A 19372-nucleotide genomic window follows, 5' to 3' on the forward strand; every position below is an offset into this window, starting at 1 on the left:
TGGCAGATCGAGGGATGAATATGAACCGATTCTTTTAAAGTTTGAACCTGCAGCCCTATATAGATGGAGTTATATTAAGAGTTCTAACAGGCTGTCTGAAAAAATGAAGAAGGAATGATTCTGTTGCATACATTATAGTAAAAAGAACACTAGATTTGAACCTGGAAGTGAATCCTGACTCAATTACTTGCCACCTCTGTGACCAGTTCCCTTGTCTGTAAAAATTAGTGGGGAGAAGAGGGAGATGTGCAAAGTTCCTTCTAGATCTGACACGTGAACTGAAGAGATCTTTCCAATTGTTCAGCTAAAAATTTGACAAAACATCTTAGGTGAAGACTGAAAAGCAAATTAGACTAAGCATGCTTGAGTGGTGGTAAGGGGCAGGAATGGGGGAGAAAGAGGGACATTGGACAGAAGGGAGAAGGGAAGCTTTCCATACATGTGGTCAGTTCCTCTTTTTAGATTTCCCTTTCAGGACTGAAGGGACAAAGAAAGTTTATGGCTTTAGGTACTTTTGCCCCTACCCCACCCCAGGGCATTGTCCATATGGAATCTCTTTCTGCTTTTCCTATCAGCTTCAAGTCTGAAATCTAAGGGGTTGGTTGATTCCCACCCAGTTTTTAACCTTCAGCTGGAAGAGGACAGCTCACTGTAACTGGAGAATGGACTCATCTTGAAAACCTAGCTCCCTGTCCTGACCTCAAGCATTTCTGCCATCTGGTTTGGGGGCATTGTCTTTAGGCAATTAGGGTAGCCTAGTCCTTGAGTCCCCCAGAGGTCTACAAAGGGCAATTTTTCTGCCCTTTCCTGCACTTTCTACTTTGTTTTAAGCTCAAATACAAGAATGATTATTTTTCAACTGTATTTTTCGGGGGGCAATGGCTTTCTGGGAATTGGTGTAACTGTCCTCCCACTGCTAAATACTTCCTCCTTATATGGATCTTTCAACATTAAATGTATAAATTAAGTATTTTTATTATGTTGGTATAGCCCAATCATTAACAATGAATTATTTAACAAGAATGAGGTTCATGCTGTTGCATGGCAGCTAAGTGGGGCAGTGGATAACCTGGAGTCAGGAAGACCTGAGTTCAATTTTAGCCTCCAAAACTTGTTAGCTAGGTGACTTTGGGCAAGTCACTTAACTTGTGTTGCCCTCAGTTTCCTCAACTGTTAGGGGATAATAATAACCCCTACCTCCCAGGGCTGTTATGAAGATCAAAAAATATATTATAAAGTACTTAGCAGAGTGCCTGGAAAATAGTAGGTGCTTAACAAATGCTTATCCTCTCCCTCACCTTCATATTGATCTTTTTTTGTCCCCAAATTTTTAGGAATAGTTCCTCTGTCCTTCTTCCTGCTCCTTTCCTAGAGTATTCCTTATTTTTATTTCCATTTTTAAACACCAAAACCTTAAACTTGTTGCTCACTAATTATTAGAAATATGGAAATTCTGAAGGAAAAAATAAGACATAAATAGTGGATTATTACTTAGTGCTTTTCAATTTGGTGAAGTTTCATTACATTTCTGTACTTGCTATGCTTGTCTTTCAAAGACTATTCAGCTGTTTCTCAACAGGAATGCTTGGAAAATCATTCTTTTAAAAATATTTTCTTTTTCTGTGGGTTTATACATAGCTTTGCAGGATGTTATTTATTCTTGGGTATATGTCCTTCACCCTTTTACCTTTCAGTATGACCTATTTCATTTCTCCCTTTATTTTGTTGTGTAATTCACTGAGATTCCGGCTGAGATCCCTTGGTACAGGATCTGTCTGAGGACTGCCAATCAAAATTTTTCTGTATGCCAAATTTAGAGCTTCTCCCTAGTAGTGATCTGTGGATTCCATCTGTTTTTACTTTGCTTCTTTGGTTGCAATACTTCCAGGCAACTTTAATTATGTCTTGTAATATAGTAAACAGATAGTTTGGTTCACTGTGCTTTTTTGGGACCCCACTGATTTTAAAATGATCTGGTCATGCCCTGTTTTCCAAGTTAATTGTTTTTGATACTAGATATTCCACATGATTTCCTAATTTGCTGCCTTTTGATTTAGCTCGAATATATCATGTTATATTCTTGAATTTTTAGTTTTGATTCTTCCAATCTATTTTTGTCATTAAAATTTTTTATTATGACTTGAAACATCACCAAGAGGAGAATTTCAATATAAAAATGAAGGTAAGAAACCAATATTCTATCACTTACAGTTTTTTTTAAAAGGAAATATATATTAAGTTTAGCACAATAACAGCAAAATTGCCCCATTTATCTGAGACCCCTTCTGCTCTCTTCTGCAGTTCAATGTTTTATTGATGTTCTTTTCTTTTTTATTTGGATAACTATAACTACCTATCAATCTCCCTCCCAAACCTCCACTCCCTCATTCCTGGATAAAAGTCCTTATTTGTACCATTTAAGAATAGTTTGGCAAAACAAATGCACATAGTGGCCGTGTCTTAAAATGCATGTATCATTGTGCATCTCTAACCCATCACCCTTCTGCTAGGAGGTGGGAGGCATGTTTCATCATCAGTCTTCTGGGGTCACAATAGGTCACTGGATTTGTTATGTCGGTTGTGCAGAACGTGTGCAGATATTCTGTTCCTGCATCCAGTTGGCCGTGAGCAAACTTTAGGGGTCAGGTCCTGCCTATGTATGACTCCTAACTGGAGAATGCTCCGATGGGCAGCTGAACCAGAAAAGCTTAGGACTCAGGAGACCTTTAGCAGCAGGAGCTACTTTCCTACTGGAGCTCTTGCTGCAACTTTTCACATGACAAGATGTGATTGCAATTGGATATAGGGAAGGGAGATGAACCTTCCTGATAAGTATTATGGTTCTTATCACTTTTTACCCTGCCATCTTTACTGGAATTCTTCACTTTATTTCTTAATGTCATGTAACATCCTAGTATAATAATTAGCTTATCTTAAGCTTAGAAGACAATACAATGACCCCTAAAGTCCTTGTGACTCCCTCCTTTATACCTCTGGGGAGTTTGTTTTTTTTTTAAGATGATAACTTATAAATCAATCTTAGTCACTCTGAGCCGCCACTAAAGGCAGGCGGTTCCTAAAATTAAGCAGAAGTTCAGCTTTCTCCTTAATTCTTTCTCCCTCTCCCTCTCTCTCTCTCTCTCTTTCTCTCTCTCTGTATATATATATATATATATATATATATATATATATATATATATATACATATATCATATATTCATCATTGTTATCACAATAGTCAGTATTTATGTAGTGTTTTAAGGTTTACAAATATTAACTTATTTTATCCTCACAAAAACCCTGGGACGTCGATCTAGGTCCTGAATAGTGTGAATAACAAATCCCTCTGATGCGTCCACATGATTAGAATCTGTACTACAAATTTCCATGAGGCTGGAACCAAGAACCTACTTTATGTAACTGTAGCTTCCAATAGTATGAATTGTTACGCATGTGATCACTTTATTATTCTCACTAATTGAGATCTGGCCTCATTATTATCCCCATTGCAGTGTTGAGGAAACTGAGATAGTAGTTAACTGACTTGTCCAGGGTCGCACAGCTGGTATATGTCTGAGACTGAATTTGAATTCAGGTCTCCTAATTGTAGGACCAGCACTCTTATCTACTGTGCCAACTAGCTCATTAATCCCTGACCTCTTTGTGGGTGAGAAACATTTGGGCAATGAAGCAGAAAATTGTATTATGGTGTCTATGAATAGACTCTGGAAGGTGAAATTTGGGGAAGAGCCGACCTTTTCTTCGGACCTCCCTCAGTCCTTAAGTTGGTAGAGACACTGGTGAACCAATGCTCTACGGTATCCACAGTACGGCCCTTATTTCTCTTTCCAGTGGTCATCCCTGGGCTGCTTGGTTCTTGGCTCAGCTCTGTATGGCTCCTCTCTTTCCTCTCCATTTCCAGATCCTTGGAAATCTCTATCTGGTTCTGAGATATTCTTCCCTTTAAACAGAAATTCCCCAGGGCATGATTAAGTCTGTCACACAATGGCTTTGATTGATTCGGGGAGGTGTACAAGTCCTGCTCATATTAAGTTCTGATTTTTGATTCAATCAAGAAATGTTTTTACCTCGCAAAGGTAATTACTTGTAAGTAGGGTGGGATAATCAGTGGAGCCCCAAATACTTCTACATTAATTATAGAACAGACATCTTCAAAAAGATATTTCCTGTAAATAAAATCATAGTACCTTTGAAGGGACTACGGAAGCCCCTCCTTGAAGCATGAATCAGTTCTATATCATCCTAACAAGTAGGCATTTAAAAGTTATTGTGCATCCAGGCTAGCAGCTAGAGGACATTGATAAGGAGCCAATATAGCCACCAAGTGACCTACTCAGCCTAGTAGCAGATTGGCCCATACAGGCAGGGCATTGCACTCTCAGTGGAGTAAGCCCAAATGAGAATGGTCCAGCAGAGATACCATGCCCTAAAAAGTGCCAGCTAGATGAACCATGGTGAGACGCGTAGAAAACTTTGTGAGAACAATGGAGAGAGAAAGCACTTCAAGGTCCTTAAATTCAAGAGTTGTGAGTTGCACCAGCCACATGCCCCCACCTGGGTCTCACTATCACTGTATTTTGTATGCATGCCCACTCTTTCCTCCTCCTAGACCCTGGGAATATTTGTGGGGAAGCATGTATTTTGTGTTGGTCGTGGCGAGGGGACAGCCCTCTTCTGGAGATGCAATTGGCCAGTCCTGGTGTCAGTTAGTTAAAGATCTCAAGAGGGTGAGCAAACATAAAGAGGAATAATATGAAATCTTCCTAGAAAGGCAGTCAGTAGCCAGATTGTGAAGGACTTCAAACACCAAATAGAGAAGTTTGTATTTTATCCTGGAGGCAAGAGGGCACTGCTGCTTCTGTGTGGGGTGTCCCCCATTCCTAACAACAAAGAAGACAATGATGACAGCAATGAGGATGACATCTAGCTTTTATATAGCGCTTTTGCAAGTGCTTTGCAAATAGTATCTCATTCAACAAGATGCTGTTGCATCTCGATTTTAGACAAGAGGAGACTGAGTCAGACAGAGGTTAAGTGATTTGCCAGGGTTCATGCAGCTAGTTAGGTGTGGTAGTTATATTGTTAGACTAGTAGAAGGGAGACTGATCCCTGGACCTGTGGATCTGTGTTTTTTCTCTGTGCTCCACTTTAGCCCATGTAGACATCTTGTAGGTATCTACAAGCAGATTGTGTAAAAGCTGTCTTATGACAAAAATATAGTATATTTGAAAATGTAGCCTTTTGTAAGGACACCTGAAGGTGACTAGCAAGTGCATCTGAAAGGTTTTGCCTCTCCAAGAAAGTCATGTGTTCTCTGCTCTGGGAGGTTCTGGGTTGTAGCTACACGTGTGTCAGACACCTTTGGTGACTGGGTGAAAACTGTGGGGTGTCTATGCCTTGGGAAAGGACTTTCTTTTACCCCACTTACTCTCATTTTCTCTAATGAGCTTAGACTGAAGGGGAGAAAGAATTATTCATTCTTGATTCTCCTGCTGTGCTCATTTTGATCTCAGGGTCAACCATACACACTGTAAATGTGTTCCAGATTGGAGAGTGTGGTGAACCCAGGGTGCTCAGTTGTAGACACACTATAGCTGTGCATTCCTGGTATTAGGCCCTGATTTTTCTGGGCTTGCTTCACTTCTCACTTTGTGGGGTTGCATGGGGTCTGCGCCAGGCAGTGCTATAATTAGGATATGACAAGCAGGACTCTGCCTCAGAGGACTGAATTTTCTAGGGGTCTGAAACACTTTTACTTCTCTGGGTAGAAATAACTAAATGGCACTAGGTTGGCCCAAATAATCAGTTAAAATAGAAAGGTATCAGATAGAAAACAGGCAGTATGGGATATAGAGCCAGCTTTGGAACCAGGAAGAATGGGATTCAAGTCCTGTCTCTGACACACACTGGGCACTGTGACCCTGGGCACATCATTTAACCTCTAAGGTCTGTAGGCAACTCTCCAAGACTACAGATTGCAGAGAAGGTGCTGACTTGTATTGTTGGAGTTTCTTTATGCAAGGATTTCTCTATATCAATGAAATCACAAATCTAGTCCTTATTTGAATGATTTCTCCCCTCATCCCCTCACAGGACACCTCAGAAGAGCAGCTCCTCTCCGGGCCCACACGGTCTCCTGGTCTCTCTCGGTAGACTCCTTAGTGGGGCTTAGGGGTCTCTGTCTTTACCCCATGGGACTGTGTTCTGTGTGGGGTCTTTCTCACCTCAAGGGTTTTTCCCAGCCTTCTTAACTGAATTAGTCTTTTGAAAAAGTGTATTTGAGGATGCCTTTCATGCTGCCTGCTCAGAGGCCCCAGAATTGTTAGTTCCAGCTTGGTGCCCATACAGCAGATGGGCATCAGACCATGCATGTGCTTCCTCACTTTGTTGCTCCTCAAAGAGAAGGGGCATCTCTTATCCCTCTCAACTCTCCACACTCTGTTTTGTCTAGTCCTTAATTAACTCTACAGGCCCACTTCTGTCTTCACATCTAGGAACGCTGCCCTGTGTATTGCCAACCCATCTACCTGAATTGTACATATTATCCTGGGCTTGTCCTGGAAGAAATTTTCAGGTGCATAAAACAATGACATCAGTCATCCCTGGCACAAGAAATAACAATGAGTTAAGAATTTAAAGACTTCAAATAACGCATGGAACAAGGCTTCTGCATTTTTCAATAGCTGTTTATATTTTGTTTGGGATGGGAAGTGAGCCTAGGGAAGGAACTGCACTGTATCACTCTTAGCTTTCCTCTAGATGGCGCTCATGTTATAGTCTTCGGATGGAGAATCTTCCAGCTAACTAGCAAACCAAATATTGGATTTATTAAGCTTCACCTTCTTGTGTTTCATCGCCAAAGCGAATGCTATCTATGATTTCTATGATCATATTTACCCAAGGTTCTCCAAGGAATTAACTAGCATTCATCAATGACAGGTACATGTTAATATTGCAAGTTGGAATAAGAGGGTTTCTGTGGTTATTTGCCAAACACAAAGACATGCTTGTGTGGCTGCATTTTCACCGCATCCCTCAAAACCTTCTCCAAGAGAATCACTGCCCTATGTCTAATCCTGTCCTACTGATGAGAGTGGGGGTTGACTAACTAGCTTTCCCAAGGGGTGAACAACAAACATTTATTAAATATTGACTATGTGTAAATCACTGTATTGAGTGATAAAGGAGATGCAAAGCGTACCCCTAGGGATTACAGTGTAGTAGAGAGGTAAGACACTAACGTAGCTTGCTTATTCATGAGACAACAAGAATTTTTGATTTCATCAGCCTAGGGAACTACCAGTGTGGGGAATTCTTTCAATCAACACAGTTTATAACTGTCTATGACCTACAGAAGTCCTAAGCATAAAGATGGCTAAATGACTTTTCCAGATGCATATAGTGTTCCAGAGGCTGAATTTGAACCCAGCCCTTCCCAACTCCAAGGCCAGCAATGAATTCATTATGCCAAACAAGCTCTGCCCTGAGATAATATTGGGAAAAGGAAGGCCAAGACCAGATCGTGGAAGGCTTTGAATGCCAGAGAAAGGACTTTGAATTTCCTTTGCTGAAGATTGTTTTGAACAGAGGATTGACACGGCTAGATCTTTTTGTATGATAGATCATATTCCAAGCGGTATAAGGGAGGTAGGGCAGGCCTGGAAGAGGGTGGAGGCAGAAAGACCTCCCAGAACGCTATGGAAGGAGCGGTCCATGCTGGTGGGATCAAGGGCCTGTGAGGTTAAATGTAAGTTGCTTAAGACACACAGCAGATGTTGCTGCTTCTATATGCTAATAGAAACTTTATGAACCATCTTCTTTTCCTTCTGAGAGCAGATTTAAGTACGTGAAAATCACTTCCTTATATCAGGAGCAAATTGGTAATAACCTTGGTGTTCATTTGAAAGGCAGAGGCAGTCCTGACATTTTGTTTGATAATTACAATACATTTATGCAGGACACCAACAAAATTAATACTTGATATGCTGCTAGCTTTAATCAATTTAAAACACAGGAGAGAACACTCACAAAGGTGTCTGATCAGTCATAGGGCAACAGTCTTTTTTTTTTTAACATCAATCTCTTTCTAAGACCCTGCGGTGGGCACCTGAGGATAAGGGAGCCTACATCTTGTAATTTGTTACTCATACCCTGCAGAAAAAAAAATGCACATATACTCTCTCCCAAACTCTCACCTTACAATGAAGGAAAAGAAGACAGTGGTTATGAGCCAGGACTTGGAAGGCCCTAGGACATGGCCTTTTTATTTCTGCAAAGGAGGCTTACACTTTTAAATAAGAGAGGGACAGTAAGAAAGGGTTACGGAGGTCGTGAACCCGTAGGCCCCATGTTCTCCCAATTATCCACAATATCATCACTTCATTTTACAGATGCTCACTACTTGGGTCACCTTGGGTAAGTGACTTTCCTTCTCTGGGTTTCAATTTCCTGCCTTTTAGATGAGGGCATTAGACCCAACAATCTCCAAAGTCTCTGAGTTCTCTATCTCCTAATCCCGTGAATCAATAAAAATGTGTGATTTAGTCCGAGAGTGGCATGAATTTATGACTTCAGCAGCTACTCTGATTGACATTAACTAATGATGAAAAGGGTTAGGACAAAGAAGGGAGAAAATGAGGATATCATTTGTTCTGTTCTCTCAGCAAGCTGTGAAATAGTCACCTAAGGAAGAAAAGCATAACAACCGTTAGCATTTTAACATGAATACCGTAAGGTCTGCAAAAATACCTTACACATATTCTTTCATTGGAGCCTCACAATAACCTCCCTTTTACAGATGAGAAAAGTGAGCAGGCAGTGGTTAAGTGACCGGCCCAGGATCACATAGGTAGTAAGTATCTGATGCTGGATTCAAACTCGTCTACCTCCCTCCAGGTCCATCATTCTAACTACCACACCATCTTGCTGTCTCTGATAATAACCAAATAGTACCTGAAATGCATCATGAACTTTAATACTGACAAAGCCCTTCATCACTTAATCCTCAGAACAACTCTGTAAGATAGGTACCACGTGCATTATTACACCCATTTTATGGGTGAGGACTTTGAGGCTTAGAAGAGTCACGATCACACAGGCTGGGAGCACCACTCACAGTCTTTAATCACAGCTCTCTTTGAACTCCAAGTCCAACATGTTTTCCATTATATTATGCTATCTTTTAAGTATTAGTGGACTTAGAAAAATGTTACTCCAGTAGCCCCAACTATATTCCCTTTGATTCATATAGATGGCATAGCCAAAGACCCAATTACTAGCTAATGTAGACATTAGCCAGAATATCTCAGGGCCATGGAAAAAATATATGTGTGTATGTATGTATATGTATCTGTAGATATATATATATATGTATATATAGAAAAATATGACATTATATATATATACACATATACATACCTACATACATATACACACAAACATATTATACCTAACCCAAACTCAGTGTCAATCACTGAAAGGCTACATTCTTGAATACTTGCTAGTTATTATTGTTGCTATGAATACTAACTGGTCAGTCTATTCCCTATTTCATATAATAAACAGCTACAGAGCCTGAGAGCCAGTTGCCCAACTTCTGTATGAGGATGAGGATGAGGATGAGGAAACTGAGAAACATTTGCTAGAAAGGGCTCGTCCAAAGTCACGTAGCTATTAGTGGCAGATCCGAGACTAGAACCAAGGATTTAGAATGTAAGCTCCTTGAGGGCAAGGATTATTTCTCTTTTTTTCTTAGTACCTTTAGCACCTAGGACAGGCATTTAATAGATGCTTGTCAATTGACTTAATGATTGGTTTATTCTTTTCCCAGATGACTGCTCTGACTTTTAGGTATTTTTGCAGTTAAAATTTAATTTGTCTAATTAAAAAATTAAATTTCAGTGCCAAGAAATTGGTATTGTGACTAGTACCATGTTAGGAACTTGTTTGTGTGCTCAGGAAACTGCTGCACAGAGATGTTGACTTCTCTGGCACAATTCCACAGTTTATTAGAGACCAGAATGGAAGGGACAGCCACATCTGAACTAGTGATTCCCTACAGATTTCTTTGGTGCACTATTTCAGAATACTTCAGGCCATACCCCCTAGGATGGTTACCAGATGGAATTTATCACTGCCACATAAAGATTTTATTTCTATGTGTTGGGGGTGAGGGTGAGAATTTACCTAGTGGGAATTAGTGGGAATGCCCTAGTAAGTGCATTCTTATGATCACGTGTAAGGGAGATCAATTAGATTTGCTATCTCAGAAGTAATTTTGAATCTCAAACTTCCTGACCCTAGCAAAGCTAGTGTCATATTACTTTAAGAAAAAAAACAAATGAACAGGCCTAGTTCAGCCTGATGAGAAATACATGAAGGTTCCCAGTGAGAGAGTTTTGTGATGTGATTTCTGACCCACTGTTGAAAAGGGGAAATATCCAAAGTCCCCTAGGAAATCTTACCTCAAAAGAAGACCTCCCTGATATCAAGGCCTCAAATCTGATGTATAAACATTTCCCGACACTCCTAGATGTGGTAACCAAGTACCTTATAAGGTCTGCCTGCCATTTATTATCATTCACCAGGCAGAGCTCCTCACTAGGCTTTTAAAAGAACTGGCTTTTCAGCAGTATTCATATCCTCAAGAGTATCTATGGAGAGACCTGTGTGGTATATTAATCAGAGCTGTCCAACACTTGCTTTGAATGTTATTAGAAATGTTTCTGAGAGTGAATAAGCTGGGTCAGAAGTGTGCCTTACTATGTTTAACTCAGAAGTCTTTCCACTCAAGGTTTAGTGGATGATTTAAGGGTGCCTAATACTTGCTTTTACTGAAGGTATATCCCAGCTCCTGCACCCTGTGCCCACCAAAAGTGGAGTACCAAATCATACATTCCATGTCTCCTAATTTATAGCCAACTTTGTATTTGGATTATTCACCTTTATACATACTCTTTAGTAGGAATATTTTTAATGTGTCCTTAGGACAGAAATCTTTTCTAGACCACATCAGACAAGTGGTCATCCAGCTCTTGTGATTGAGTTTGCTTGCTTTTATAATAAAAGCATTTTATATAATGCTTTAAGGTTTTCAAAGCACTTTACATATGTCTTAGTTGATCCTCACAAAGCCCTGTTAAGTAGCTGTTATTACTATCATCATTTTTTCAGACAAGGAAGCTGAGAAGTCAAACGGCTGGCCCAAAGTCACATAGCTAGTACAGATCCATAGGAACTGAACTTGCTTCTTCCTGAGTCCTGCCAACACTCTATTCACTGTTCCACCCGGCTGCTTGCAGCTGCTTTTCTGCAATCAGACCTAGTTGAGAGCCTGTTATAGTCTTGTCTTCTTCCAGGTAGCTGAGGTAATGCTGGAAACAAAAAGTAGGATCATGAGCTTATCCATTTAACATTTAGAGTTCATCCAGTCCATCATTTAACAGATGAGAAAATGAAGATGAGCTCCAAGATGGATTATAGCCTTACACTTAACCCGAATGTTTTAATCCATGCCATTAAACATTACTTGCCAAAACCAAATCACTAGTGAGAAAAGTTAATTAGCAAATATATATCAGGTGCTTAAAATGTCAACCCCCCCCCCCCCAGGGGAGAAAGAAAAAGTATTAGACACTGATCTTTCCCTCATGAGGCTTTTGTTCTGACTGGAACGACAATTCTCATACACTCATAACCAGTCAGAGTTGGAAGTCATTGTGTAAATCATCTCATCCAGAGATTCTTAACCTGATTTGTGTCATGGACCCCTTAGGCAGGCCAGGTGCTGAATGCTTATACTACTGTGGTTTGTTGCGCATATTCATAATTGAAGGAAATGTTAAATTTCAATGAGAGGTTAGTGAAGATAAGGATGTAATTCTTACTATTTTTTCTCATCCCAAAACTTTGATTTTAAGGATAGGTCTTGGCCAGCCATGTTCACTGCTTCTTGCCTGAGTTCCAGCTTTGCCGTTGCTCTTACTTTTCCTGACCCCTTTCCTTTATATGGTGTTTCCCCTCATTAGAATCTAAGCTAACTAAGGACAGAGCCTGTCTTTTTGCATCTATTTGTATTCCTAGTGTTTATCTGGTGGCTGGCACCTTGTAAGTGCTTAATAAATGCATATTAACTTGACCAGTCCAATCTTATTTTATAGTTGAAGAAATTGAAGTCCAGAAAGAGGAATTATCTTTGCCCAGGTCGTAGAGCTAGTTAGAAGCAGAGCTCCATTACATTTTTCCACTACTCTGTACTTCAGGATGTGACACTAGATAACAAAACAAGAGAGAAGTAATAGTTAAATACTGCAGTCTCTTCAGAAATGGGCAAGTGATTGCTCTCTCCCCTCACTCACATCCCACCATCCAGGCCACTAACAAAGTAGCTGGCCCTTCTATCTCTACCAAACCCGAACTGGGGAAGGTAACTGAACAGCTGTACGTTCAGGAAAATGTTGATTGCATGTTTTGAGAAGCATCTGACAAAGCCTTCCTCCAGGATGCGCTTTCCTTGTAAGGTAGCAGAGGAAAAAAAAGACACTTTTATTTTGACTTAGCGTTCATTATTTCTTTGTCGGCAGCTGTGCCGCAGCAGCGTTTATTATGCAGAGAAGAATTATTTTGATTATTGGCAGTAGGCATTCTGCTCATAATTTTGAGTTCTTCATTTAGGAATTGTTTCCTCACCTCGTCTCCTGTCTGCACATGAATAAAATCTACAATCACTTGCCAGTATCCTTCCCCAAGGCAGCTGTTATGAGAAACGTTGTTTAAAGTTCAGAAATAATTTGGTGTTAAACTATTATTGCTGTTTGTTGCTTCTATAAGCAGCATCACAGAGGGCTGGGGCTTGAGATGTTTGTTGTTTATCATTGGGAGCTAAAAAAGCCTCCCAGCAAGGTAACTGGCTCCCTGTTATCAACTGATTTTCTCTCTTTAAATATATATATATACACATATATGTATATATACACACACATACATGCATACATATGTGCATATACACACATATATATTTCCTAGTTATCTTAAATTTTTTAAATATTCATTTAAAATTGTTTTATTTTTTTTCTTCCCCCTATCCACTTCTACTCATTGAGAAGGCAAAAAATATTATATCAATTATATATGTGAAGTTATGCAAAATGTAGCCGTGTTGCAAAAGAAAACACACACAAAAACCAAGAAAAATAAAGAGAAAGAATATACTTCAATCTAGACTCCGAGTTGATCAATTCTCTCCCTAGGTGGATAGCATTTTTCGCCAGGGGTCCTTTGGAATTATCTTGGATTATCGTCTCAATCACAGTAACTCAGTCCTTCACAGCTGATCATCAGAACTAACTTTCTCTTGCACTTTCATCTCTAAGCTTTATTAATTCAGATTTCTATCAATAATTTAGATAGTACATAGTCCCACTATTTTGCACAGGAGCTCAGAGTTGGAAGGGACTTCAGAGAGCAGTTATGTTTTCTAGGCTATATCTTAGTAGCTGTGTGACCCTGGACAAGTCACTTAACCCTGTGTTTGCCTCAGTTTCCTCATCTGTAAAATTAGCCGGAGAAGGAAATGGCAAACCACTCCAGTATCTTTGCCAAGAAAACCCCAAATGGGGTCATGAAGAGTTGGGCATGGCTGAAATACGACAGGACAACAGTGACTTTTCACTAGTTGTATCACATGCCAATAATGTTTTCTTTTCTCTTTACCTTTAGAGGCCTTTTGGTGTCCTTTTAGGCAACTCAGCTCCTGTCTTCTATAAAATACCTTCCTGTCGCCACACTCTTCTTCCCTCCACCCTTCTCACTGGTAGTGCTTTCTCTTTGAGATTGCTTTCAATTTACACTAGATGTACACATTTTTGCATATTGTCTCCTCTATTAGAAAGTGAGCTCCTTTATGCCGGATTGGCATTTTTTACCTTTGATTGCATCTCTATTACGTAGCACAGTACCTGGCACATAGTAAGGTGTTTAGTAAATGCTTATTGACTGATTGATTTACTATTTCCAGTTCTACCCACTGGATTGGAGCAGAGCAAGTCAAATCACTCTTCCATATGATGGCTTTTCAAATGTTTGAGTACCAGGACCACCTCTCCCCAATAATTTTGCTCTTTTCTAGATTAAACATCCCTAGTTCCTTCAACCAGTCCTCATGTCATGAAGTCAAAAACCATTGGCTATCCTAGCCCTACTCTGGATAACCTCCAACTCTTCATTGTCTTTTCCCTAGTGTGGTATCTACAATTGAACACACTACCTCAACTGATGTCTGACCAGGGTAGAGGACAATGAGTCATTGTCTCCCTAATACTAGACCCTATGCCTTTCTTAATTCAGCCCAAGATTGCATTAGCCTTTTTTGGCAGCCAAATCATATCATTGACTTACTGCATTTTTTTAAAGAAGAAAACTGTATTGATTGTCACAAGGACAAATAAACAGTACAGACTTCCAGGTAGTTCTATGACTTCTCTTTAATTATTGTCTTGTCTTGAGGCTTAAATCTTGAATCTACTTGCTTATCCCTTTAAGTAGATGGTAACTTCTATATGGGCAGGAATTTTGTGCTGTCCCCCACTACGAAGGACATGACATAGGCCTTTGCAAAAAACTACCACCAAATAACTATTTAAACTCTTCAAAAGAGCCAAAGTCTTACTGGGATGGGTACTAGCCCCCGCCATTGACCCAGTTCATGACCCTTCTATACCTCAGTAGACAGACTTTGTGAATTTGTCTGGCCAAAAAAAATTAATTGCCACCATACCTGTGCCAGGGAGGTTCAGAACCTTTCCACCTTAATAGGACTTGGCAAGCTTCCTTTATCATAGCCTTCAAGAACTCAGGGCCACTTCTGTGCCATGGTATGATATGGAAGGAGAAGTCTATTTGGACACTCAATGTATACATATTAAGTTTATACGTTCTTATACGTAGCAGAAAGCCACACTGGTATGGGGTAGGATTGGGGATAAAGATGCTGTACTTCTGGCAAGATCTTTGTCTTGTCAAAACCCAAGTCAGAAAATGACTCTTGTAGAGGGTGGGTTTTTTGTGTGTCTGTGCCTTTGAGTGTGTTCAGTTGGATGTTGTCCAAGAGCTGCACTGCTCTCTGTCTGTTCACCCGTCTGTCCACCCCCGCCCCGGTCTGGCTCCGGCTCCGCCATGACCGCCACCACCTTCAAGGGCGTCGACCCCAATGTTACGTCCTCCAGGTGGTGGATCTAATTTTACTTTGGGCTTTGATGAGCTTATAAAACAACCAGTGAGAAAGAACAAAATGGCATCTAATATTTTTGGAACATCTGAAGAAAATCATCCTTCCTGGGCCATGTCAGCAGGGGCTCAGTCTAGTAGGGATAATTCCGAACCATCTGGACTCCAAAGAAGAAACTCTTCTGAAGCTGGTCCTGGAGATTTTTTAGGTCCAAAGGGAGAAGGTGATGTACATGAAAATATGGAGGCAGACTTACAAGTTGACCTGGGACAGAATGAAGAGAAATCTGTGCCTGCTGCACCCGTCCCCTGCCCAGTTACATCAGCACCAGCACCATCCAGAAGAAATCCACCTGGTGGCAAGTCCAGCTTAGGGCTTGGTTAAATATGACTTTTTTCCTCCCCTCCGTGCTTGTGAACTGCACAACTTGAGCCTGACCGTACATCTCTTTAAAATTTCTTTCATTAAAACAGCACTTTATGTAAAAAAAAAACAAACATGACTCTTTAGCTGAATCCTATATATTTTAATTAATCCATAAAATACCTAGTGGCCCTGATGTGGGAACTTGATAAATTGTCCTCATTCTAGATATCCCATTTAGGGATGCCTAATTTTTCTCTAAGAATCTGCTATATTGCATCCATGATTTTATTAGTGTAGGTAGTCCCTCACTTATGCAGATCAAAGCCACCAGACATCTTATCTGGAGAAATCCTTATCTAAGTGTTCCTCCCTATAAGATTAATCTAATATGCCCAAATATTCTTGTAGTTCTTTTAATGGTTCAGGTGTGGCAGGTAACTACAGGTGACATATTCTAGTGGATACTAGAGTCCTGGTCCTGGAGTCAGGAAGACATCACTTGTTCAGATCCTTCCTCTGACACTCATTCAAAGGGACCCTGGGCAAGTCACTTAGCTACTATGCTTCTCAGGCAACTCTATAGGACTTTTCTGAGACTCTTCCCTTGCATATTCATATAATGCTTGGACTGTCTACCAGTGCTGACACATAACTGGCCCACCTTCTTTTCTAGTTATAGCATCACAAGGAAAAGATTAATGTTAAAAAGATGGACTTTGCAGCCACGAGCAGTTTTGGATCACTGAAAATGCTATCGATTTTCCAATTTTGACCAAGCTTCTTGTTTTTTTCCTATTGAATTCTGAGCCAAAGGCATTGTCCAGATGCTCTGTCTATCCATTCTAGATTCCTTGGTCAGGTGTCACAGATCAATCAATTAACAAATATTTATTAAGCAACTGCTATGTAAAGCACCTTCAACAAGCTTGTATTCTACCAAGGAAGGCAGCATGCTCATATAAGAGTATACCTGAGAGGGTGAGGAAAAGCTTCATGTGAATGGTGGCATTTAAGCTGGGCTTTAAAGAAATTAGAGATCTAAGCAAGAGAGGTGAGGAGAAAGGGTGCTGTAGGCATTTGGAAACAACCTATTCAACAGCATAGAGATGGGACAAGGAAGGTTGTGTTTGAGAAGTAGCAACAGAAGCCCATTTGCCTGAATTGTAGAGTTTGTGAAGGGGAATTTGGGTATGATAAGTCTGGAAAAGTAGCTTGGAACTAGGCTAGTAAATGCTTTAAATATTTAAAAAAGGGGGTTTGCATTTGATCCTGGAAATAATATGGAGCCATTAGAGTTTATCGAGTAGAGGGGTGATACAGTCAAACTTGTAATTTAAGAAAATCACTTTGGCAGCTTTGTGACTGATGAATTGGAGAAAGGACAACTTATAAGGAGGGAGATCAATTAGGAGGCTATTGAAGTACTTTAGATGCCCTGAGATAACTTAAGCTACTCAGTCAATTACCAATATTCTTTTAGGGTAGGCTGTTTTCTTCTGGAAAGTTTCTCAAAAATGACTAATTCTATATATGTAGATTTTTGTCATCATCAATGGAGCGATAAGGCAAGACTGTGCTCCTTGCACACAATACTTATTGATTTTTTAAAGATGGGGGTTTTCCCAGCTCACCCAGACTGGAAGTCCAGTGGTCACTCACAGGCATGATCTCCCTATTAACTGGCATGGGAGATTTGACCTGCTTCATTTTCAATCTGAACCAGTTCACTTTTTGTTAGACAATCTGATTCATACCCTGCCCCACCCCCACCCCCCAACCTCTACTGCCTAGCTCACCATATCGGTGCCAGACAGTGTAGACACCTAATTGGTTTAGCCCACTGTAGCTCAGAATTCCAAAGCACAAGAGATCCATTAGCCTCAACTTTCTCAGCCACAGGGATTAGTCAGTCATTCATTCAGTCAATAAATATTTGTTAAGCTCCTACTATATGCCAGGCACCTTATACTCTTGAGATACAAAGAAAGGTAAACCACAGTTTCTGCCCTCAAGTAGTGCACAATCTAATGGGGGAGACAACATGCCAACAACTATGTATAAACAGACTATATACAGAATAAGCGGGAAATAATTAACAGAGGGAAGACATTAGAATTAAGAGAGACTGGGAAAAGTTTCTTGTGGGAGGTGGGTTAAAGCTAGGACTTGAAAGAAGCCAGGGAGGCCAGGAGATAGAGAGGAGGAGGGAGAGCATTCCAACTACGGACAACCAGACAAAATGCCTACAGTCAAAAGATGCAGCATCTTGTTTGAGGAACCACAAGGAGATCAGTGTCACCAAATCAGAGAAAATATGTAGGGGGCCTGGTATAAGATGCAGGAAAACTATAAATGTAGGTGGGTGGGAATAAGTCATGGAGGTCTTTGAATGCCAAAAAGAGAATTTTATATTTGATCATGGGACTGATAGGAATCCACTGGAGTTTATTGAGTTGGAAGGTGGGCAATGAATGCATGGTCAGAACTGCATTTGAAAAATCACTTTGGTGGCTGAATGGAGGATAGTCTGGAGTGGGGAGAGACTTGAGGTAGGCAGACTCACCAGCAGGTTATTGCAATAGTCCAGATGTGAGGTGATGAGGGCCTGCCCTAGAGTGATGGCAATATCAGAGTGGGACATATTCAGGAGATGTCAGCAAGCCTTGGCGACAGATTGAACAAGGACGGTGAGAGACAGTGAGGAGTTGAGGTTGACTCCTAGGTTATAAACCTAGGCCATTGGAAGGATGGTGGTGCCCTTGACAGTCATAGGGAAGGTAGGAGTCGGGGAGAGTTTAGGGGAAAAGACAATGAGTTCAGTTTCAAATATGTTGAGTTTGAGATGTCTGCTTGACATCTAATTCCAGATATTGAGTAAGCACTTGGAGATGAGAAACTGGAGATCAGCAGAGGTTAGGGCTAGATTTAAGACTCATGAGCATAGAAACAATAATTGAAAAAACAGGAATAATGAGATCACCAAGTGCAGCAGCATAAAGGGAGAAGAAAGAAAGGCCCAGGACAGAACCCTGTGGGACACCTACAGTGACACCTATAGTTAGTGGGCCTGGCTTGGATGAGGTTCCAATGAAGGAGACTGAGGAGTGGTCAGACACATAGGAGAGTGATGTCCCAAAACCTGGAAAGAAGAGAGTATAAAGGAGAGGGCAATCAGCAGTGGAATAGGGTACAGAGAAGCAGTGGAATAGGCTACAGACATTGAGAAGGATGAGTATTGAGGAAAGGCATCTACAGCCATTCCTGGCCTTATTCCCACTTTTTAATCTCATTCTTATTGTAGTATTTGTTTATGAGATATAAAAGAAGAACCACTCTCATTGTTTCATGAATTTGTGCTAATGAATTGGAGTGGGGCAAAACTTAGTCTGAAGCCTACAGCTTTTCCTTTTTCATTAGAATAAGAAGGTGTGTGTGGAGTCTCTAGGACATCTTGAGGCAGAGACCAGGTACTCATGGCAATATGGTACAATTTATTTTATTTTATTTTATTTTAAATTTATTTCTTTAACATATTTAGTTTTCAGCATTGATTTTCACAAGAGTTTGAATTACAAATTTTCTCCCCATTTCTACCCTCCCCCCCACTCCAAAATGGCATATTTTCTGGTTGCCCTGTTCCCCAGTCAGCCCTCCCTTCTGTCACCCCACTCCCCTGCCATCCCCTTTTCCTTTCCTTTCTTGTAGGGCAAGATAAATTTGTATGCCCCATTGCCTGTGTATCTTATTTTCTAGTTGCATGCA

The 19372-nt window shown here is 40.5% G+C and overlaps 1 pseudogene; it reads left to right on the forward strand.

Moving 5' to 3' along the window:
• The first annotated feature begins 15192 nt into the window (after nt 1–15192).
• LOC118842604 lies at nt 15193–15628 on the forward strand (annotated as a pseudogene).
• Nucleotides 15629–19372: the final 3744 nt, after the last annotated feature.

Source organism: Trichosurus vulpecula, chromosome 3 (genome assembly GCF_011100635.1).
Source record: "Trichosurus vulpecula isolate mTriVul1 chromosome 3, mTriVul1.pri, whole genome shotgun sequence".
Classification (NCBI taxonomy): domain Eukaryota; kingdom Metazoa; phylum Chordata; class Mammalia; order Diprotodontia; family Phalangeridae; genus Trichosurus; species Trichosurus vulpecula.